Source organism: Schistocerca gregaria, chromosome 2 (assembly GCF_023897955.1).
Source record: "Schistocerca gregaria isolate iqSchGreg1 chromosome 2, iqSchGreg1.2, whole genome shotgun sequence".
In the NCBI taxonomy this organism is placed as follows: Eukaryota; Metazoa; Arthropoda; class Insecta; order Orthoptera; family Acrididae; genus Schistocerca; species Schistocerca gregaria.
Genome location: NC_064921.1, coordinates 984,420,038 through 984,444,746, shown reverse-complemented (window position 1 = coordinate 984,444,746; position 24,709 = coordinate 984,420,038).

Sequence of the window (24,709 nt, the reverse complement as noted above, 5' to 3'; positions counted from 1 at the left end):
CTGGGGGGAAACCTCTTACAGCTTCTGAATTGCATGTAGTGAGTCTTTTCGTAGTTGGCTTTAAACCCCAACGGATACGTTCGTCGTACGTCCCACATTTATTTCTGCGGTTATTTCAGGCAGAGTTGCTTGTCTGCTACCATTGACAGTCACGCAAACGCTGCTGCTCTCGGTCACTAAGCCATTGCGTTGTCCGTGGTGAGTGATAATGCCTGACATTTGGTATTCTCGGCACCCTCTTCGCACTGTGGATCTCGGAATTTTGCATTCCTTAAAGATTTCCAAAATGGAATATCTGTGCCATGTATCTAGCTCCAATTACCATTCCACGTTCAAAGTCTGTTAATTTCTCATCGGAAATCTTTTCACATGAATCACCTGAGTACAAATGACAGCTCCACCAGTCCAGTGCTCTTATGTACCTTTGGTGCCCGATAGTACCGCCATCCGTATATGAGTATATCGCTATCCCCGTGATTTTGGATGACGTCACACAGACCGTGAAGAAACTGTCAAGCCACCACGTCATAAATGTAACTGCCGCATTCCAAATTATCGGCTATGTGAACCAGATATGATTGTGTGTTGTACCCAATGGCACCATGGACACGCAGTATGCAGGCACAGTATGACGATGATTACGAGAGCAATGCGGCAATGTTGGGGTTCCCCTTGGAGCCTCGGCATACGTATACATCCATCGTAATGCTATGACCGGAACCACGAATCCTTGGAAAAGATATGACGTTGGGCGCCGCACCCTTCCTGTTGCAGTGTATCAAGGGAAACCGCAACAGTGGTCGCCGTGATTGCAGTCCGTTGTCTGCAGATTAATCGTGCTATCTGTGTTGATACTTGTCTCCTGTGAGCAAACCCATTTCGTAAATGTAGCTACGTAAAGTGGCTGAACCGTCTTGCACGGCAAAGCGAACAATGTGACTGTCTTGCGATGCCGTTGAATATGATGGAGTTCCCGACCAGCTAGAGTAACTCACAAAATACCAATATTCAGTTGCGGTTTCTGGACGAGAAACGTGCTGCGCAATGTTCCCTTTTGTGCAGAAAATAAATGACGTTGCTCAATTTGCGTATCAGAGCACTCCAGATCGATCTGACATTTGTTGCCTGCAGTCTTCACGCTACTGTAATTCTTAAGCCTAGGAACGTATTAGAAAGAGAAGTAATGCAGAAGTTTCTCAGTTTCTCCATCATTCTACAGCATTTACATAAAGCATGTTGTGATGGTACTTAGTAGATGATAAACATTTTTGTTATTCTAAACATTTGTAGGAGGAAGTACGTATTTGTTGGACACACACCACTGCGATTTTGTTATAATCACTGAAAATGTCAGAGAAAATGACTAGAAAAGAAAGAGTGCAATTTTACGATCAGTTTTTGTTACTCTTCGAAAAGGAGAGCTGTGTTAGATAACCAACATGCAAAATATGTGTAGTATGAAGTATACAAATGTTTGTGTGTTAATTTATAGTTACACACAATAATCCAACGAAGTTTTAAGTCAAGAAGACTTAGCAACAAAAATGTCCTGTTAGCCCCCGTTATGGCTATTTACTAAAGGGCTAGGGACATAATAGTCCTCACAAGAATGGAAGAAACTAAAAGGTAAAAAGTCGAAGGTTACAGTATTTACGGACACACTATTATGTGAGAGCATCGGACTGATATACAGTATAGATCTTCTTAAGATTCGCTACCCGGGTACAGCTTCATAATAACACATAATAATCAACATATCAGCACATAATTACGTAATACGTTTTTGTTCCTTGTGGGCTAGTCGACAAACTTTTCCATTATTCTTAATTTATTAATATATTATAATGCCCTTTTGACAGAGGATTGATGGTCAGCTGTCAAAACGTGTTAGAGCTTATTTAAAGTACAAAAGAATCAGTTACTTTATAATTACTAGTGGTTTAGATAGAAGCCTAGGCCCCTTACGACACCTGGCGACATACAAGAACCTCTAACAGTTCATAAAACCTCTCATCATGGATAAATGTGTTGAATACTGTAACTAATTCCATCTTGAAAGGTTGGATGTCTTTCAAACTAATGACGATTGTTCAGACACACTATAGGAACAAAACTGAGAATAAAATGTAATGTGATAAGTAGTGCCTTATAGCAGACAGCTACATTATCCGGCAGTATGTTATTTGGTGTTCCTCATATTAACTAAAGCGGTGTATACCGTATGCTCCCTCAGGTATTGATGTTCGTAACAGTTTTCGCTTCAGTACTTCTTCCTGTGTGGGGTTTAAGGAGCCTAGCATTAGGAAACCACATTGATTAACGTGTTTGAAACCATATGCAAGGCTATCGAAAGATAGTGCCTCTTCCTGAGGCAAGTAATTGTCAACACTGGTTTCTCAAAATTTCCTTGTTGTCACGTTAAACTGCATCGTGTCTCATATCCCTAGCGAACTACTGTCTCACTAATTCACCCGACTTACGTCAATTTTCTAAGGGTTCAGACAATGAACTTCATATCTTGGATACAGTACGAGTAGAATTAGATTTCCTCTTATACAGTAATACCTCTTCTCTATCGCCTATCCTCCTAATTTTTTTCGGACACTGAGCAAAATTAACAAACGCAGTTTAACGCCATGCACTTTTCTTTTTCATCACACAACGTTAGTTACACAAATCGAAATTTAAAAATTAAGACCCTGGAGTAAGAGACTGCCGTGAATGGAGTTTTGTCGAAATGTAATAGTAGTCCTGAAAAGTTTAAATTCATAATCCCAGTGTTATATTCCCAATGACAGTTTCAGTATCTTACGAAGCCTTCACTAGGTGGTTGAAATACAGTGTAGCCATATAAGCGTACATAGATTTACCTGTAGTGGACTTGAATGTCATCTTGGGAAATTTTCTTCTGTGCTTTCATATTACCTTACATTAGTAATATTCCATGGATACTGCAAAGAGGGGTTTCTAGTACGTGGATAGAAGTCATAGATGTACAGTCGTGGACAAAACGAGCGAGAACCCTCGCCTTTTCGTTATGCTGATCTGCACAGCTTTAAAGTCTGCTACACAGCATAACAGGCAAGGCGACGAAGTACTACCAACATATTATGCACAGGCGTGAAATTGCAAAACTATCCGTACTGTGTCAGACTGTTTTCAGTCATGGGTAAGACTATATTAACGCTGATTATTGTGTTAAACTCAACACGTAAATACAAGATATCAATGAAAGAAGGAACGCTAATTAGTATGAACCGTACTAATAAAAAGGAATTTCAGCTTATCGAGATAATATAACTGTTTTAGTAAGACAAAGTACACCAGAACGTTACGAATTAGCAAAATATTATTCGCATTAGGCTGCGCAACGGTCTTTGTCAACGTTCACACCAGTCACAGTGGATTACCATTGCTAACCTAGCATGAAAGTGTTCAAATTTAGCAGTGCGTGAAGATTCATAACGAATTTCAGTTAACAATCATTCAGTGCCACATTTAAGTCAATTCAATTATTGACAGAAGCGGAAATCCTCAGGGCGCTGGTACTGAATAAAGGTTGCAATAAAACGTATTGGAGTGTGAGAATTTCTTAAAATTGCTTTACTGATAGTCTATCTGCCTCCATCGGGATTAGAACCTAAAACAAACCAGACCTCCTTTGCAGTAGCAAAAATCTTTCACTATGCTAGCAGACAACCCAGGCAAACAGCCATCTATTATTACCCCAGACATGAATAAGCTGGCAATTTCGCAATGAAAATGGCAAAATGATCAGCAGTTTCTGTTGCATAGAAATTTCTGGACTCGAAAACACAAATCTTCTACCTATATGTCACCGCTTATATGATAATCATTTCGGATGTTTTCCAAATAACAAAGTACTGTTATTAGCAAGTAAAGTTAGTAGGATAATTCTGTACCATACCAAGAAATAAACGGCGACATAGCTGCCAAACGTATTCTACAATGTTTAGAATTCTGCATTAGACTCGCCAAATCCAGAAAACGTTCATTAGCCGAAGTGTTTCTTAAGCTAGCTAGCAATGGAAATAATCGCACTTCTAAAACGCAGTGGCATTGACACTAGGATATGAATTACAACGTGTATAGGCAAATGGATTTTATTTGCATTGCTGTAAACGTGAGTTGGATCGAAAGCGTAGCTACGATTAATATGCTGATGTATCGACTGCAACTAGAACATTTCGCACTACCTTTCAAATGGTTCAAATGGCTCTAAGCACTATGGAACTTAATATCTGAGGTCATCAGTCTCCTAAACTTAGAATTACGTTAACCTAACTAATCTAAGGACATCACACACATCTATGCCCGAGGTAGGATTCGAACCTGCGACCGCAGCAGCCGCATGGTTCCGGATTGAAGAGCCTAGAACCGCTCGCCACCGCGGCCGACCTCTACCTTTATTGTGTACCGGTGCCCTGTGGATGTCAATATGAAACTCGTATAGGATTTCATACTTGTTCCTGCCTATTTTTCCGCTTCTGTCAATAACTGAATTGACTTAAGCGTGGCTCTGAATGATTTTTAACTGAAATTCGTTATGAATCTTTACACATTGCTAAATTTGAACTATTTCATGGTAAGTCACTAACGGTAATCCAGTATTACTGGTCTGAACGTTGACACAGACCGTTTCCCGGCCGAATGCGCTTAATATGTTGCTATGTCGTAACGATATGGGGTACTTTGTCTTACTAAAACAGTTATGTTATCTCGATAAGCCGAAATTCATGTTTATTAGTACAGTTCATACTTCAGCGTTTCTTCTTTCGTTTACAACTTATATTTACGTGTTGTGTTTAACACAATAACCAGCGTTAATATAGTCTTATACATGACTGAAAAACAGTCTGACAGAGTTCGGATAGTTTAGTGATTTCACGCCTGTGCACAGTATGTTGGTAGCACTTCGTCGCCTTGTCTGTTATGCTGTGTAGCAGACTTTAAAGCTGTGCGGATCAGCATAACGAAAACCCGAGGGGTCTCGCTCCTTTTGTCCACGACTGTACATTTCACACACATGAAGCGTAATGAAAATGACTTAACACTATTAAAAACATTACAGTGCTAAAGTCGGTTGAAACTAACCTATAATATAAATTTTGAGATCTTATGTGAAGGTATTCCTCAGTGAAGTAGAAAGAGTTGCTCAAGAGAAACTTCTTTAATTCACTCTTTAGTTCCATTTCATTATTCACAAGATCTTTCATACGCTGTGGCAGGTTGTTGAACACATGTGTATCTATATTTCTACACCTATCTGTACTAATGTTAACCACTAGAGGCATTTGTAACACCAGCCTTAGTTCTAAAGAGACACTTCTGATTTCTGCTAAATCTATCACTGCCAGTTGAATTTCACCAAAAGATAATGCTGTAAATCGTTAATGAACGGAAATATACTTAATTACTAGGTTCTTCACCTTCAAATCACCTATAGAAGTAATTTTTTTGTACATTAGATAGTTGTTCCTTCAGTTAAACGGATTAACTACCAGCTATTATGAATAGTGGGGTTTATAAGATCATCCGCCAGGAGGGTCAGTCTTGCTGTATTGGACAGTCTGGGATGTCTGTCTGTACTAGGCCCAGAGAACACCATAAAAGATGGAGATTAAAGAAAGGAGACTCATCCTTTCCTGGACAAATTTTAAACCAGAACCACAAATATGTGATAGATGTAGAATTCCTACATACAGAGCCGAAGTGTGCAGAACTCACTAAATTACAAATACTTGAAACTAAAGAACATACTAGTGTACACCACATTTACTTTTGAATGAGCAAACTCAATACGGCTGTTCACATGTAAACTGTGACATGGAAATAAGAGAACAACTTTGGTGCCTTCATCCATAAGCAGATGATGGCTAAAGAACCCATTCCTGTGCACATATATCTGTTCCGGTATATTATATCCCCACTTATTTTAAATGTTGCCCTAATGACTGTTGTAAAATACACATTTAACTGTGTCAGAATAGACAACAGACATAAATTTTATAGTTTAAGTCAACAATTGCTCGATTAAAGATTTGACATGTGTTTCTGTTAGCATATTACCGCTTCTGGAATCAATATGTGTTAAAGAAATGAGCTTATAACACTAAATATATGTTGTACAAATATTATAAAGTTTTATGGAACAAGGCAAACAAGTGTTTCATTTAGTTTATATTAGCGTTATTTTTATTCCTACACTTCTATCAAATGCAAAAGAGAACCAAATTTCCATCTTGTGTTTATTCATAGGGAAATTCATTAATGTTTAATACAGACAAGGACACAAAATAACTTCATGTAATTTGACATGTGAGCTTTGCAAACTATGAGTGGCTATTGCCATAAAATCCACTTTGAACTTATGCAGTCTAATTTTTGGCAGGGAGATTACATAACACAATGAGCCTCGTAAACCACTACACAATATTTTAGCTTACACGTGAGAATACCACTGATGACACAATCAAAAGCCTCCACCATGTCACAAGACTCCACTACTGATAATAATTTTTTATTACATATAATATAGCCCATTCAGTTCACAGTATTTTTTGGAAGCCAAAATATTAACTTCTTATTTAATTCAAATAAATTCTGATAAGTTGACAGTACTGAAAATTTCACTTATAGATGTATAACGTGGTTAAATTTTATTGAACTTATTTATGGAATGATTCACTTATATATTATGCACTAACTATTAAGGAATTATTTAGATCTATATTATTTTGTAATGACAGAAAACTAAGTAAAAGAATCTACTGTTTTTGGTCTATCTTTTTATCTGTTCAACATCAAACATTTAAAAAATTTCTCATATTTAATTCATTTTCCTATCTCATTTTTCGAGATATACCGAAAAGTTCTTACCTCATTGCTACAGAAGAATATTCTTGAAAATACGTTCTCTTCCATGCTTTCTTGCCTTTCTAAGAATTTTTAGACATTTTGTAATGTGATTCAACTTCACCAAAAAACAAAATCACGTACATTAGAGCCTGTTGCCTATATAAACTTCATCTCTTGTACAATCTTTCTAGAGTGGCCATTTTGAGATGTTACAGATGCTACTACACCTACTGTTTCCCTTTTAATTACTGAAATGATAAATTTATAACTACCCAAAATATATTAAGCAAAGTGAACGTACGTAAATGTTAATCTACTGATTAGAATTGTATATCACTTTATTACTTCACACAAATTTTTAATTACTGTCAATATTACTAATCTTTGTTTCTATTAACACTAATTATGCTATGAAATCAGTCTTATACCTACAATATCTCTACATAGGAAGATAGGAATGTTTATGCTCACAGTGTGGTGTCATCTTACAATGTACACATCTCTGAATATTATGGAGTCACAGTTTAATTGCATATCACTTCTGAATCATGTTGTACATTCTGATCTATTTAATGTATTCCCTACACATTTTGGTCTGACGTATCTGTTGACATTAGCTACCATTCAACACAGTGTGCTTTACAATATCAGGTTACTGATTACTGTAATGACACTTTTATTTTATTTTCCATAGCTTTACAATTTTCGTAGACTGACATGAGATCGCCTCAGCAATGCTGTAGCAAAAGAATCTGATTGATTGGGTTCTGATATGCAAATAAGGTCACCCCAAATTTAGTATAAAAATGCAGCATATAGAATTTCATTCAAAAATTGAAGATCAGGTGGCCCTACGGTGGGCGCCGAAAATACTGTGCAGGAATACAATTGATAAACTGATAATGAGAGTGCGTCATTCAGGATGTCAAAACGCAGTAAACTGAATTTTATTGGCGTACTGAAAATGATGTCACAGCACACTGGGAATCGAATTGTAGTAAATTCAGAAATGACTAATTTAATGCTAATGAAACACAAAAATGTAGTTAATTCGAAGCTGAAGATTACTTGGAAACATTTAGCTTCACTACAAGGTGCATTCAAGTTCTAAGGCCTCTGATTTTTTTTTCTCTGGACTGGAAAGAGATAGAAACATGCGCATTGTTTTAAAATGAGGCGATGTTCATTGTCAATACGTCCCAGAGATGGCAGCACCGTATGGCAGATGGAATTTTACCGCCAGCGGCGAGAATGAGAACTGTATTAAATACTTAAAATGGCGACGTTTTCCTTACTTGAACAGCGTGCAATCATTCGTTTTCTGAATTTGCGTGGTGTGAAGCCAATTGTAATTCGTCGACAGTTGAAGGAGATATGTGGTGATAGAGTTATGGATGTGTCGAAAGTGCTTTGGAGGGTGCAACAGTTTAATGAAGGCAGAACATCGTGTGACAACAAACCGAAACAACCTCAGGCTCGTACAAGCCGGTCTGAGGACTTGATCGAGAAAGTGGAGAGAATTGTTTTGGGGGATCGCCGAATGACTGTTGAACAGATCGCCTCCAGAGTTGGCATTTCTGTGGGTTCTGTGCACACAATCCTGCATGATGACCTGAAAATGCGAAAAGTGTCATCCAGGTGGGTGCCACGAATGCTGACGGACGACCACATGGCTGCCCGTGTGGCATGTTGCCGAGCAATGTTGACGCGCTACGACAGCATGAATGGGACTCTCTTTCCGTCGGTTGTGACAATGGATGAGACGTGGATGCCATTTTTCAATCCAGAAACAAAGCTCCAGTCACCTCAATGGAAGCACACAGATTCACCGCCACCAAAAAAATTTCGAGTAACCGCAAGTGCTGAAAAAATGATGGTGTCCATGTTCTGGGACAGCGAGGGCGTAATCCTTTCCCATTGCGTTCCAAAGGGCACTACGGTAACAGGTGCATCGTACGAAAATGTTTTGAGAACAAATTCCTTCCTGCACTGCAACAAAAACGTCTGGGAAGGGCTGCGCGTGTGTTGTTTCACCGAGACAACGCACCCGCACATCGAGCTAACGTTACGCAACAATTTCTTCGTGATAACAACTTTGAAGTAATTCCTCATGCTCCCTACTCACCTGACCTGGCTCCTAGTGACTTTTGGCTTTTTCCAACAATGAAAGACACTCTCCGTGGCCGCACATTCACCAGCCGTGGTGCTATTGCCTCAGCGATTTTCCAGTGGTCAAAACAGACTCCTAAATAAGTCTACGCCGCTGCCATGGAATCATGGCGTCAGCGTTGTGAAAAATGTGTACGTCTGCAGGGCGACTACGTCGAGAAGTAACGCCAGTTTCATCGAATTCGGGTGAGTAGTTAATTAGAAAAAAAAATCGGAGGCCTTAGAACTTGAATGCACCTCGTTTTATTCTCATTCTCACGTAAACAATACAAATATAATCTCAGTGCCGATAGGACAACATAGACACAACTGGGCAATTGGGCAACTAGGGGAGGGAGATTAAAACATTTCGTCTCAGCAATCGACAGATACAGCATTCTTTTTCTGGCATGTGGAGCTGATGCAATGTCGGTGCGACGTATCCTCTCTTCGTATGTGGTTTTGAGTGGCAGTCAGCAGTTTTCTTCTCCTGTGCCCTGAGGTTCTGAGGCGGCTACCTGGATGGCTTAGCTCTGCGCTCATTCTGACCAATCCTTCAGCAGGTAGACAACCGTTCGGCGACCGATGCCGTGTTGCTGTTCTCGTGCATGGAGCCTGTTGTCTGGAATGATTATCTCACACAGAGGCGATGTCAACGTAACATTTGGAAGCTGAGGACATACAAGGACATACAAGGAAAACACAGTGCGATGCTTAAAGAATCAACCATCGAATCACAATAAAATCCGTTCAGCATGGAAGAGAAAATGAATGTGTCACAGACGGATAATGGACGTGAGACTGAAAGCAGGAATCTGACTCAAAGTCTGAAAACGGACCCGACAATAGGCTGAACATGGCCCAGAAAACAAAGTCAGAATGCTTTTACGTGAACCAGCAGAGTAATCACTTTTCATCTGGCATCTCTGGGTCCTGCTCTCGCTGTTCGACCACTCACTGCCTGTCTTGTCTATAATTTAGTGTGTGATCTGTTCTCTCTCCCATGTCTCTCTTCCCCTCCCCAGCCCCCTCCCCGCCCCTACACACCTCTGTTTGATTCCTTCTTCCCACGGCTGCCCCTGCTTAGCAGTTTTACTCCTTCTCTCCCACTGTGTCTTCCAGGGCGCTGAATGTTCCAACGTATCGTCTTTGTCATCTGTGGGCCCAGTGAGCTACTGATTAACACAACCACGTAACTCTAGTCTTCATACAAGGTGATATAATTTCCGACATTTTGAGTCGAAATCTCCTAGGGAGAGGTTGGTTCGTAACACAGGAAAACTTCCATTGTTTTCAAGTGTTGCTCGTTGTGTCACTTCCCAGCGTTGGATGTTGCCTCATCAGCGGTTTGTTTCAAGTGCCTGTCTGCATTCCTGAGTTGTCAAGAATGTTGTTTGTAATAGGAATGCGACTGGGCGGAATCCTTCTGCTTCATTTCTTTAAAAGGGTCAACCCGTCTAGAGCGAAGCTCAAGGCTTCCATTTACGACCCAACTGGTTGGCCAAACAACTCGCCAACTGTATCTGCGGGCCGTCCAACTGTGTGTGGACATCGGAGAATGTTTGGTGGAACTTACCTGCCTGTACTGACGGAGTGTGGCCTGACAGACAGCAGTCAGAGCAAGCAGGTAGCGGTTCACTAATGGAACCGACGTAAACGACCATCGACCTAACCATGAACCCATAGCCGTCACACAGGCGAACAGATCAAGGCTGATCCACACGGCGAGCGGCTCAGCAGACTGGTCAGGGTTTGTATGGCAGCCCCGCATACATAGGCCGACCAGTCAGCTGATTCGTCCTCTGAGCGGGTCTGCCCTGAACCATTCAACTGTGTGTGGGAAATGGAATAGCAGTCAGATCCGTGGTCGGGTATGTCAGCTCCACCAGTGAACTACTACCTGCTTGCTCTGACTGCCAGACCACATTTTGTCAGTACAGGCTGGTAGGGTCTGCCAAGTATTCACTCTGGAAATCTGTCATCGACTGTACGCATCATCTGTCCAATGTATGAAAGATCACACTCTTGGGAGTCTTACAAAACCCAACCTTGTGGAGCATCAAGTCATCTTTGATGGCATCCAATAGTGCTACTGTCTTTGGCGGAGGGCATAAGATGACTAACTTCATATCAACTATACGACTTGACTACGACTTCCCAGCCGGCAGGAGTGGCCGAGCGGTTCTAGGCGCTTCACTATGGAACAGCGCGACCACTACCGTCGCAGGTTCGAACCCTGCTTCGGGCATGGATGTCTGTGATGCCCTTAGGTTAGTTAGGTTTAAGTAGTTCTAAGTTCTAGGGGACTGATGACCTGAGAAGTTAAGTCCAATAGTGCTCAGAGCCATTTGAACCATACGACTTCCCATACATGGCAGGAAAGCTATCGATTTCAGACTCTCTATTTCATCTCCCTCATTATTTGCCTGCATAGATTAGTGGCCAGCATGTATGGCTACTATATAGCGGTTTTGATTCCCAGTAGGCCCTACTACCAGGGATTTTTCCTTGGTGGGAGGACTGAAACAGACTGCACTCAGTATCGTGATGCCAAGTGAGGAGCTACTTGATTGAGGATTTGCGGCTCAAGGGACAAGAAACCCGACAACGGCCAGGAGGGCGGGTGTGTTCACTCCACACCACTCCACATCGCATCCAACGACGCCATTGGCAGACGATGAGATGGCGACCGGTCGGTACCGATTGGTCCATCGGAACCAGAACCTTGCTTGCTTGCTTGTCCTCATTACTTAAGTTCACTTAACGTGTTTGCACTCAGTAGCGATTACAACAATCAATCAAGTCAGATAGGCTGAGACAATAATTTACGCCTTGTAGACAAGAATAGCTAAATATTCATTACATATAGCTTTTAATAAGACATGTTTATCGTGTAATGTAATTCCTAAGTATGCCCAGATTAGAATTAAGAATATGTCTAAAGTAGCGCGAGTAGTGAAGCACAAATCTGAAATATTGTGGATTAAAATGCAAATACGAGATTTTTTACAAACAAAATTGGAGTGTGACCTTTCTGTGGCACTAACTACTGCACAGCTCGAGATAATGAGGGCCTTTATTAAAGATAAGGTAAATAATATGAAGTTACATGTGCAAATTATTCACGGCAGGAAATTTAGGAAACTCACAGAAAAAGCTGCATATCATTCGGAAACAGTTCCTACACCTAATGTAAAATTTGCAGAAGGAGTAGTGAATTTAACAGACATCGTCTTCAGCCAACAGGAAGAGGAGTTGCTCAATAAAGGTTTTCAATACACTATTCCGCAAAAGTGTAACTCTAAGCAGGTTAGCGGAGTCATTGCTGAAACAAAATAGCGTTACAAGTAGCGCATTTAAAAAAGAATCAAGTAATGGCCACAGCGACTAAGGTAGCTAAAATATTGGAAGATAGTTCCGCACTCAAACAAGTAAAGACGGTAATACATTAATTTGTATAAATCAAAAATTGCTAGAAAATCGGGCTGTTGCTGTCGCAGCAGATAAGTCTAAGGTCACAGTCATCTTTTTTGAAGCTGATTATGTTTCCAAAACAGAGAAATTTTTTCATGGCAACAACATCACGCAGATGATTAAGAATCCTATTAATAAGTTTAATACGGAAGTTAGGAGAGCACTAGATCGGTCGCAGTTTTTGCTGGATGATAAATCTAGACGTCATTTAAAAATGATGGTGGTCGAATTGCCTAGGCTGCGGGCACAGGTTAAGACCCACAAAGTAGAAAAAAGCATTGGGCCGATTGTGGATGGAAGGCAAGCTCCGAATGCTAAGTTGAATAAATATCTCAATAGGAAGTTGAAAGAACTATATGTGTTTGAAACCTATCACAGTGTAAAGAATAGTTACGAGTTGGCAAGTTTTCTTAAGGATTTAGCAGTACCAGAGGGCGCACGTCTGGTATCTTTTGATATAAAAGAAATATATACTAATATTCCAATTAAAGAATGTCTAGAAGTGGTTAAGAATAATTGATAAAGCATTGTAAGCTGAGCCAGGCCGAACTTATGGAATTTTTCGATCTCTTACAAACGACGCTATCATTTAACTGCTTTCGTCTTAATAACAAGTATTACAGTCAGCATGATGACTTAGCAATGGGTAGTTGCCCAGCTAGTACGCTGACCGACATATTTATAAACAGCTTGGAAAGTAAATTATTCAGGGATAATATAGCGCTAAAAGAGAAAACGGTTTATTATAACAGATACGTAGATGACGTTATAGCCCTTGTGATAGGTGATAGGGAAGATATCAATGAGTATTTAAATTAGCTGAATGCTATGCATAAGCATCTACATCTACATCTACATCCATACTCCGCAAGCCACCTGACGGTGTGTGGCGGAGGGTACCCTGAGTACCTGTATCGGTTCTCCCTTCTATTCCAGTCTCGTATTGTACGTGGAAAGAAGGTTTGTCGGTATGCTTCTGTGTATACTCTAATCTCTCTGATTTTATCCTCGTGGTCTCTTCGCGAGATATACGTAGGAGGGAACAATATACTGCTTGACTCCTCGGTGAAGGTATGTTCTCGAAACTTCAACAAAAGCCCGCACCGAACTATTGAGCATCTCTCCTGCAGAGTCTTCCACTGGAGTTTATCTATCATCTCCGTAACGCTTTCGCAATTACTAAATGATCCTATAACGAAGCGCGCTGCTCTCCGTTGGATCTTCTCTATCTCTTCTATCAACCCTAGCTGGTGCGGATCCCACACTGCTGAGCAGTATTCAAGCATTGGGCGAACAAGCGTACTGTAACCTACTTCCTTTGTTGTCGGATTGCATTTCCTTAGGATTCTTCCAATGAATCTCAGTCTGCATCTGCTTTACCGACGATCAACTTTATATGATCATTCAATTTTAAATCACTCCTAATGCGTACTCCCAGATAATTTATGGAATTAACTGCTTCCAGTTGCTGACCTGCTATTTTGTAGCTAAATGATAAGGGACGTATCTTTCTATGTATTCACATCACATTGCACTTGTCTACATTGAGATTCAATTGCCATTCCGTGCACCATGCGTCAATTCGCTGCAGATCACATTTACAGTAGAATTTGAAAGTAATAATAGTATCACCCATTTAGGTCTCACTATTACTAGAGCGGCCAGCCGTCATACATTTAGTATTTACAGGAAACCAGTAGCTACAGACCTGGTTATTCATGCCTAATCCAATCATCCATCTAAGTATAAAAAGTCCCGTTTTTGCTCAATGATACATAGGCTCTTAAAGTTGCCGCTGCAACGGAGTAGCGTTATGCAAGATGTAGATGTCCTCAAACATATAGCCTGTAGCAATGGGTATGATGCGGCCTTGGTGGACAAGTTGTACACAAAAATTAAAAACAGCAAGGATAAGAAGGAAAGGCCATCTAACAATAGTAGGGATAAAAAGTATCTACCAATGACATATGAAAGGCCGCTGTCTGGCATTTAGCACGAAAAATAGTTTGCGCTCGAAACTTAGGCACACGATTGAAGAAAGCACTGATAAATTTAGAAACACAGGGGTATACAGATTACAATGTGGCGGGTGTGAAGGTTTTTATGTGGGGCAGGCAAGGAGACCGTTTTTTACGCGTTTTCGTAAGTACACAAGGGCCCACAATAAATCCGCTTTGGGTGATCATCTGCGGGATTCGAACCATAAAAATACCGATATGCAGCAAGGTATGAAAATCTTGCATAAAGCACCGAAAGGAAGCAAACTCAATGTTTTGAAAAACATCTAAATTTACAAAAACAGAAAGAGGTTTCCGAACAAATGGTTGAACGACCAGTTGGAACCGGCGGATCATAATTTCTTTTACATTTTTGATGCGGTGCTCTAGAGACCCTGTGCGACCTATGCACACATTGTGATGCGTGCTGTGTATCTATTATGCTCGGAAAGCCACCTTTATAATACTGCTAATGTTATTTATATGTTTTTAGGAGGGCCTACCTTGGTAAAATAAATACTTTTTATAAGGCTTGAAGGGTAGTTGGCCAGCTTCGCCAGTAAAACTTTACTCGACGATTACCATTGCCCGCCAAGCGTGTCTTCGCTACGTTCTTATTTTATTTATTGTTATATTTTACAGATATATTTGTGTATGAAGCCAGAGCGCTTGTGGTTATGGTATCATAGTAATGTAGTTTGTCATTATTGCCCATTTGGTGAGCCCCATGGACGAAACGAGTGCCATGCCGGTGGGAGAGTACGTGGAGTCACGGTGCATCTTGGCCCGCATGTCATTTCTCCCCTGTTCTTGTGACCTTCGGTTTGCTTCTGACCTGGCATTCATTAATTGCATGTGCCTATGCAGATCTTCGTAGTTAATTCGTACCTTGCTCATAACGAATGTATAGATGGTGAGAGACTTTATAGCAAGTGAATATGTTCTTTTTTAGCGCTTACGATACCTAAGACCATAGTGCCTAGACAGGTAACGCCCAGCATACAGGTTTTTATCGTTCGTCACGTTCTACTTAAGTCGTTTTATGAACAGCTTTCTGTGTGCGTATTCCTGACGTCCTTATATGAATAAAGGTAAATTATAATATGTAGTTCGTAAGGCGCTAATGGATAATGTCTGTGCCTCAGATGCTTTTACTTTGTAATTGACGTACTTTATAGTGGTTGTAGTATGTACAGGAAATGAATGCGCAAATGTTGGCTTTGCGTAGGTATGTGACAAGCAGTTATAGTAATGTTGTATTTTAGTAGCAATGAGTGGTTTACCTGTATATCGTGGGACTGTGTGTGCGCTGCTTGGACAGCGCTATCTGGTGGCCGGTTGTGAGCCGCTAGAATCACAGCAGGTAAGCCTGCGCGGAATAGGGCAGTAATGATGCAGACCGGTGTTAGTCGAGTAGTGTTAGTTTCATCTGGTGACTTCAGTTTTATATTTTATGGAAAGAACGAGCTTGAGAGCAGTTTTTTATTATTTTTTATTGGTTGTGACAATTATATTATCAGATGGTCTACCTCATATGCCATGATGTCCATATGGTTTGATAGATGTTAATCCACGTTTCACGTATGTGGTTCTGTAATAATTATAATGTATATAGTTAACTCATGTAAGCCCTCCCTCAAACCTGTTATGCTATACCTTCACAGATCTGATGATGGAACCTTCAGAGTGCTGAAACCGGTCATCTAATAAACGATTGATTCAAATGGTTCAAATGGCTCTGAGCACTATGGGACTCAACTGCTGTGGTCATCAGTCCCCTAGAATTTAGAACTACTTAAACCTAACTAACCTAAGGACATCACACACATCCATGCCCGAGGCAGGATTCGAACCTGCGACCGTAGCAGTCGCACGGTTCCGGACTGCGCGCCTAGAACCGCGAGACCACCGCGGCCGGCAATAAACGATTGAACCGATCGTGGCTTTTCAATTATTTTAAAAACAGAGTGATCGCCGCACGACACACCATGTGTTCACTGCAATCCATTTTAATATGAGCATCTTTCAAGCGCTAACTCATGCCATTAGTGTGCCACCTAGTTAATTAACAGAGAACGTTCTCGTTTTATATAACTGTGGAGCCCATTGTTAATTACTCACTACAAGTAAAAATAGTAGTGAATCTTTCTTGAGGAATAGTCCAGTGCCATCGCTACCTGACGCCAGCGGCACGATTAATACAATAACGTCGAGCGTCCACTAACAATGCTGTTATTTTGAATAGCCCATTGTACAGCAATGCAGCAAACAAAACCGTTTTGCATCACAGTTTCTTCCACCATCAGGATTCGGAGCGGTTAGTTCCGAGCTCAGAGCGTGCGTTAGCAATGCTACTTGGAATATTGTAGTACAAACAGTTAAGAAAATGTATTCTCGAACCGTATTAGATGATACACAACGTGATTTACTAGAGAATTCTATCGCCTATCCGAGAAGAAATATTACGTTAGGATATAATTAGCCAGAACGAAGATTGAGATTTAGGGAGGAAGAATACGCGGAACTGGAATCTACATAAACAATATGTCCATCTAACAAGGATCTTTAAATATGAAGGGTATACTAGTCATGATAAAAGTGATTAAGCAGTAAATCAGACACAAATGTGAGCACTCATCTGGTACGTACCGAAACACTCATGAAGCACGACAAGGAACGACATAGAAGAATTTCACTGAATAATGGCAATGGTTCCGTTTAATAGACTTGGATATTAGCATAAAGCATACAGCTTGCGTGAACTACGGTGCTTAGTTACCGTTTGACTTTATGCTAACACAAATGTAACACCGAGTACTCGGAGAAGATTTAAAGAGAAGCTCAATGACACCACTAAAGAAACGACGAAGAAAGTTCCCTAGGAATTCAGCGCTCCATCAAACGCGTCACAGTTATTGAGTCGTCAGTGTGAGGTGTCATAAATGTAGTTCGTCAGTCGCTGCAATCAGTGAATGTAAAATTTTGAAATCACCCACCTCTTGCACCTGCTGTTTCCGTCCCCCTCTCGTTGACCTCTATGAACGCTTTGTGCAGAACCTTGCTTACTACAAATTTCTCATCAACAATTCCAGAGAAGTTCGCTTTGGCTGGATCAAACATGGACTCCATCCCGAGCAGAAATTTAAATTTGGCATTCCATGTAAATCAAAACGAAGTCTTTGTTCAGGAACTTATTTAAGAAAGCATGAAAACAGAATTAATAGAATTCTCGCTGAGGACACTGATATATTATTTTGTAGCTTCAGAGAAATATGTTCCTGATCTTGCAGTTTGTTAAGCAACGAAACATCACACAAAATACTATTTATACAGCTTCTGTTAACTAATTTTTAGTGACACTAATTAGTCTGAACTACCACCAACGCACTTGAAAAATATCGTAAGGTCTCTATAATTTACGTTTTTCCAGTTTCTGTTAACTAATTTTTAGTGACACTAATTAGTCTGAACTACCACCAAAGCACTTGAAAAATATCGTAAGGTCTCTATAATTTTTGTTTTTCCACACCTAATCTACAGATTTTCTGTACTCTGTTTTTTTTTTTTTTTTTTTTTTTTTTTTTTTTTTTTTTTTTTTTTTTTTTTACTGAAGGTGACAGACAGTCGGCTGACAGACACTGATCACTGATATGAATGCTTCAAGATTACAGTGTTCGGACATCAATCAGGGCGTTGCATTAAGTACATACCGTCATATTGTCATGAAGGGCAAACGGCTGAACAGAATGATGTGTTGTGTATGCCACACTGTGTAAAAGAAGAGCGTTGTAAGATTCTCAACCAATTACACCTTTTAGGCACTTGCCGACACGTACCTGGTAGTCTTGGCAAGTACAAGATTTTCCTTCTGCCCACTCAGGTGCTAATACTTATCATTGGCCCAATGAGCACGGGTTCCCTACTTCAAAACTGCTGACTTCTATTGCTTTTTCTCAGGCGTTCTCGATGCCATTGACTAATAGTGGCCGCGCGCAGTGGCCGCGCGGTTTGAGGCCCTATGTCACTGATAGCGCGGCCCTTCCCGGCTCAAATGGTTCAAATGGCTCTGAGCACTATGCGACTTAACATCTGAGGTCATCAGTCCCCTAGAACTTAGAACTACTTAAACCTAAGGACATCACACACGTCCATGCCCGAGGCAGGATTCGAACCTGCGACCGTAGCGGTCGCGTGGTTCCAGACTGAAGCGCCTAGAAACGCTCGGCCACTTCGGCCGGCGGCCCTTCCCGCCGGAGGTTCGAGTCCTCATTCGGGCATGGGTGTGTGTGTGTGTTGTTCTTGGCATAATTTAGTTTAAGTTAGTTTAAGCAGTGTGTAAGTCTAGGGACCGATGACATCAGCATTTTAGTCCCTTAGAAGTTCACACACATTCAGACATTTGATTAATAGTGTACTTCCGGTTGTTATACTGAGATATTGTTTCAGTTTTGTGCACCATAGTAGTTTGTCTACGAGGGTTGTCCAGAAAGTAAGTTCCAGTCGGTCGTTAAGTGGGAACAACAGTGAAAGTCAGAAACATTTTGTTTGTAGTAGTTATCTACACTTTCCAGTCGCCGCTCCGACTTAGACATTGGTCGGAGCCTTATACCAAATTTCCAACACCATCGTCATAGAAGGCAGCGGCGTGTACTTTTCGATAATTCTCTACGCTGGTCCATAGCGCGTAACCTGTGCCCAAGTGTTGTCTTCGTATCTAGCGTTTCATGTGAACAGAGATGATACTCAGGATGAGCCAATTTGGGTTGTGTTGTGGGTGATCGAACACTTCCCATCCAAAAGGCTGCAGCAGCGTCTTCGCTGCCCCTACAGAGTGCGGCTGCGAGTTGCCGTGAAGAAAGAAGTGCGTGGCAGCTGTGTTAGGTGGGCTGCATTCATTAAGGCGAAGCCTCTCAGCGGGCCCTCCTACTTGGCGGGAGACATCGTTGTTACAGGTACCTTTACCCGCTCACAGTGCGCTCATAACTGAAAAGAGCGTCTTGATGCGATCGACGGCCATACTAGCGACACTACCCAAAACATCTGTGCAAAGTTTCATCGGGTTTTACTGTGGTGTGCATTTCACGACTGATCGGAACTTACTTTCAGGACAACCCTCGTATCTTCAGCAATTTAGTTGTGTATATCGAAATAATCAATAACCAGTTGCATAAACAATTTTATTTCCTTAACCGGTTGCAAATAATGCAATAGTTATAATCTTCTGAAAAAGGGCATTAATGCCTGAAACCGGTTAAGAATGTAAAATTTCTTTTATTATATTTTTATTTCGATGTTTATGCATAATATTTCGACGATCGACCCAACCTTCTTCAGATGCTGCGAGTTGTGCTGTTGCGTATACTCTCTGGACTCCAACCGGACTGTGAGCTAATGTTAGTCTCACAACGCCAGTTGTTGTGGCCGAGCGGTTCTAGGCGCTTCAGTCTGGAACCGCGCTACCGCTAAGGTCGCAGGTTCGATTCCTGCCTCGGGTATGGATGTGTATGATGTCCTTAAGTTAGTTAGGTTTAGTAGTTCAAAGTCCCAGGGGACTGATGGCCTCAGATGTTAAGTCCCACAGTGCTCAGAGGTATTTGAACCATTTTTAGTCTCACAATGCTGTTTATAGCCGAGTTGGTGGCAATTACTCCTTTTGGTGCTCTTTTGTTTTTCAGAGCTCGCATTGATACTGTGTAAAACGCAAATTCACTCCGCGTTTTCCAGTTTTGGTGGCTGCGTTGTACTACCTATAATGCAAGCGATATGACGCCATATACATTCAAATGCGAGAAAAACCACTCTAGCTTTTCCTTAAAATGGCGCGCTGAAAAAATTCTGTAGAAGGAATGGGATAGCGTGACTGACAGGACTGCGGGTATTCTACCAGAAAGTTGTAAGGTGCGGACAGCTGACGGCACATACAAAACCTATATTTCAGCAACAAATCATTGTAGATTCTGGGTGGCTCTCAGGGTTAATTTTTGCCTCTTCATAATATACCGTGTAGGTAGGCTGTTTAGGTTTTTATGTTGGTAACGCCACGTAACGCTCTGTATGAAAATCACTGATTGTGCTGTGTGCAGTCTGTGGCTGGTCTGCATTGTTGGAATTTTTGCTATTGTAGTGTTGGGCAGTTGGATGTGAACAGCGCGTAGCGTTGCGCAGTTGGAGATGAGCCGCCAGCAGTGGTAGATCTGGGGAGAGAGATGGAGTAAGGTAAATACACTGTTTGTTCTCTATCAAAATCTTTCATTTGCTAACTATGCCTATCAGTAGTTAGTGCCTTCAGAATCGAACGGTTCAAATGGCTCTGGGCACTATGGGACTTAACATCTGAGGTCATCAGTGCCCTAGACTAAGAACTACTTAAACCTAACTAACTTAAGGACATCACACACATCCATGCCCGAGGCAGGATTCGAACCTGCGACCGTAGCCGTCACGCGGTCCCAGACTGAAGCGCCTAGAACCGCACGGCCACACCGGCTGGCAGTTAGAATCTTTTATTTAGCTGGCAGTATTGGCGCTCGCTGTATTGCAGTAGTTCGAGTAACGAAGATTTTTGTGAGGTAAGTGATTCATGAAAGGTATAGGTTATTGTTAGTCAGGGCCATTCTTTTGTATGTATTACTGAAATTCAGTTTGTGTTGCGCTAAAAATATTGTGTGTCAGTTTAGTGATGATCAGAATAAATAAAAGAGAGAAATGTCTGAGTACGTTCAGTTTTGCTCAGCTGTTTGAAAATCAAATAACGTGAGAGATTTATCAGCACAGTCATTTTAAAATCTTTCTAAGAGGACGTTTCAAAACTACCGTAGCTTTTCCTCAAAATAACGCGCTGGAAACTCTGTAAAAGGGATGAGATAACGTGAGTGTCAGGATTGTGGGTTCTCTGCCAGGACGTGGTAAGGTGTAGACAGCTCACAGTACATGCAAACCTTTATTCCAGCAACAAGTCATTACAGTTGCCCTCAGGGTCAATTTTTGCCTCTTCATGATATACCGATGGGGACGGTGGCTAGCAGTAGGGGCCGGCCGCTGTGGCCGAGCGGTTCTAGGCGCTCCAGTCCGGAACCGTGCTGCTGCTACGGTCGCAGGTTCGAATGTCCTGTGATGTCCTTAGGTTAGTTAGGTTTAATTAGTACTACTAGTACTACGTCTAGGGGACTGATGACCTCAGGTGTTAAGTCCCATAGTGCTCAGAGCCATTTAAACCTCTTTTTTTTTTTTTTTTTTTTTTTTTTTTTTTTTTTTTTTTTTTTTTTTTGCGGCAGGCACTGGGAGCGCCTGGCGCGCCGGCGTATTGCTGGCTTCACGCCTCTTCCACGTGGGAGCTGGAGTCGGCCTTCGGCACACGCTGGTTGTAACGAAGCGCGGCTATCACACCGGGATCGGTCCAGAGAGAAATGACGTCAACGGCCATTCAGCGATCCGCAAGGTACACCATTTCCGCGGCGGGCAGGCCGGACTCTATGGCTCGAGGCTCAGTCACGGTGACCGCGGTTGGTGATGGCGCCGGGTGACACAGGTTCTGCGTCATACGACTGCCCAGTTGCATCAGACATTACGGGCTGACCCACAACCGTTAAATATGCTTCTTCCCCGCATATCACTGCCGTTTTTCTTTGGCCAGTAGGACGGTGGAATGCCGATACCCCTGGGTGACGTAATCAGGGCACAGTGACGGCATCCCTTGTTGTCACTTCCGAGTGAAGCACGCCGTCAACCTTCGTGCAGTCCACGTGTTGTCGTCCTTGTTTTGCCGTCGTGTTGCCTGATTCGACTGGTCAACGACGTACTAAAGATTCCCTCGTTCTCCCGAACTGCTAACAAAAGTCAGTACTTCTTCAAACCCTTTCAATGCTTTTCGTCAATTTAATCATGTTCCCTCCTCACTTCAACACTCACTATTAACTCTATTCGCAACACACTTCGCACAGAGTATCTACACTATGTGATCAAAAGCATCCGGACACCTGGCTGAAGATGACTTAGAAGTTCGTAGCACCTTCCACCGGTAAGGCTGGAATTCAATGTGATGTAGACCCACTATCAACCTCGATGACCCACTCTCGCAGGCATACGTTCAATCAGGTGCTGGAAGGTTTCTTGGGGAATGGCAGCCAATTCTCCACGGAGTGACGCACTGTGGTGAGGTATCGATGTCGGTCGCTCAAGCCTGGCACGAAGTCGGCGTTCAAAAACATCCCAAAGCTGTTCTACAGGATTCAGGTCAGGACTGTGTGCAGGCCAGTCCATTACAGGGATGATTCTCGTGTAACCACTCCGCCGTAGGCCGTACATTATGAACAAGTGTTCGATCGTGTTGGAAGATGCAGTCGCCATCCCCGAATTGCTCTTCAACGGTGGGAAGCAAGAAGGTTCTTAAAACATCAATGTAGGCCCGTGCAAGCCCCCTCCATGAAAAACAGGCCTACACAATAACACCTCAGCCTCCGAATTTTACTGTTGGCACTTCACACGCTGGTCGATGACGTGCACCGGGCATTCGCCATACCCACACCCTGCCATCGGATCGCCACATTGTGTACTGTGATTCGTCACTCCACACGTCTTCCCGCTGTTCAATCGTCCAACGTTTACGCCCCTTACACCAAGCAAGGCATCGTTTGGCATTTATCGGCGTGATGTGTGGTTTATGAGCAGCCGCTCGACCATGAAATTCAAGTTTTCTCACCTCCCGCCTAACTGTCTTAGTACTTGCAGTGGATCCTGATGCAGTTTGGAATTCCTGTGTGATGGTCTGGACAGATGTCTGCCTATTACACATCACGACCCTCTTCAACTGTCAGCGGTCTCTGTCAGTCAACTGACGAGGTCGGCCTGTACGCTATTGTGCTGTACATGTCCCTTCACGTTTCCACTTCACTATCACATCCGAAACAGTGGACCTAGAGTTGTTTAGGTGTGTGGAAATCTCGCTTACAGACGTATGACACAAGTGACACCCAATCACCTGAACACTTTCTAAGTCTTTGAATTCCGTGGAGCGCCCCATTCTGCTCTCTCACGATGTCTAATGACTACTGAGATGGCTGATATAGAGTTCTTGGAGTAGGTGGCAAAGCAATGCACCTAATATGAAAAACGTATGTTTTTAGGGGTGTCCGGATACTTTTGAAAAGATAGTGTACATATAACACTGACTGTATCTTCACAATTATATGACTGTGCGACACAACAGGATTTCATCTTTTTAAGTCATTAGTCTCTTCTCCTGCGCCATATTTATTCATCTCAGTGTAGCACCTGCATCTCATTCCTCAATTAATTGCTTCATATATTCCAATCTCTGTCTTCCCTTAAAGTTTTTAGCCCCAAAGGCTCTCTCTAGTACCATGGAGGTTATTCCATGATGACTTAGCACATGTCCTTCATCTTGTCTCTTCTTCTTGTCAGTATTTTCCATATGTTGCCTTCTTCGTCGATTCTGCGCAGAACTCCCCAACACTTGTCTTATCAGTACACCTGATTTTCGACATTCTTCTGTAGAGCCACATCTCAAACGCTTCCATTCTCTTCTGTTCTGGTTTCTCCACCGTCCATGATTCACTTCCATTCATATCTGTGTTCCAAACGTAATTTCTCAGAAATTTCTTCCTCAAATGAACCCCTGTGTTTGATACTAGTAGACTTCTCTTGCTCCGTCCACGATAAGTTGTTTTGCCTCTAAGGTAGCAACATTCCTTAACTTCGTCTACTTCGTGACCATAAATTTTGAGGTTAAGTTTCTAGCTATTCTCAGTTCTGCTACTTATCATTAGTTTTGTCTTTCTCGTGTTTACTCTCAATCCACATCCTGTACTCATCAGATTGTTGATTCCGTTCCTGTAGCTCTTCTTCACATTAATTGAGCATAGCAACGTCATCAGTGAATCTTCTCACTGGTATCTTTCACCCTGAAATTTGATCCCACTCTTGAATCTTCCTTTCATTTTCGCCATTACTTCTTCGATGTGTTGATTGAACAGTAGGGACAAGAGGCTGCATCCTTGTCTTACACCTTCTGAAATCCAAGCACTTCGTATTTCGTCTTTTAATCTTTGACAGGATTTCCATGTCGAAATATTTTACAGTGTCGAACGCTTTTTCTGGATCGATAAACACTGTGAGCGTCTTTTGATTTTCATTCAGTCTTGCTTCCATTATCAACAGCAACTTCAGAACAGCCTCTATTGCGTCTTTACCTT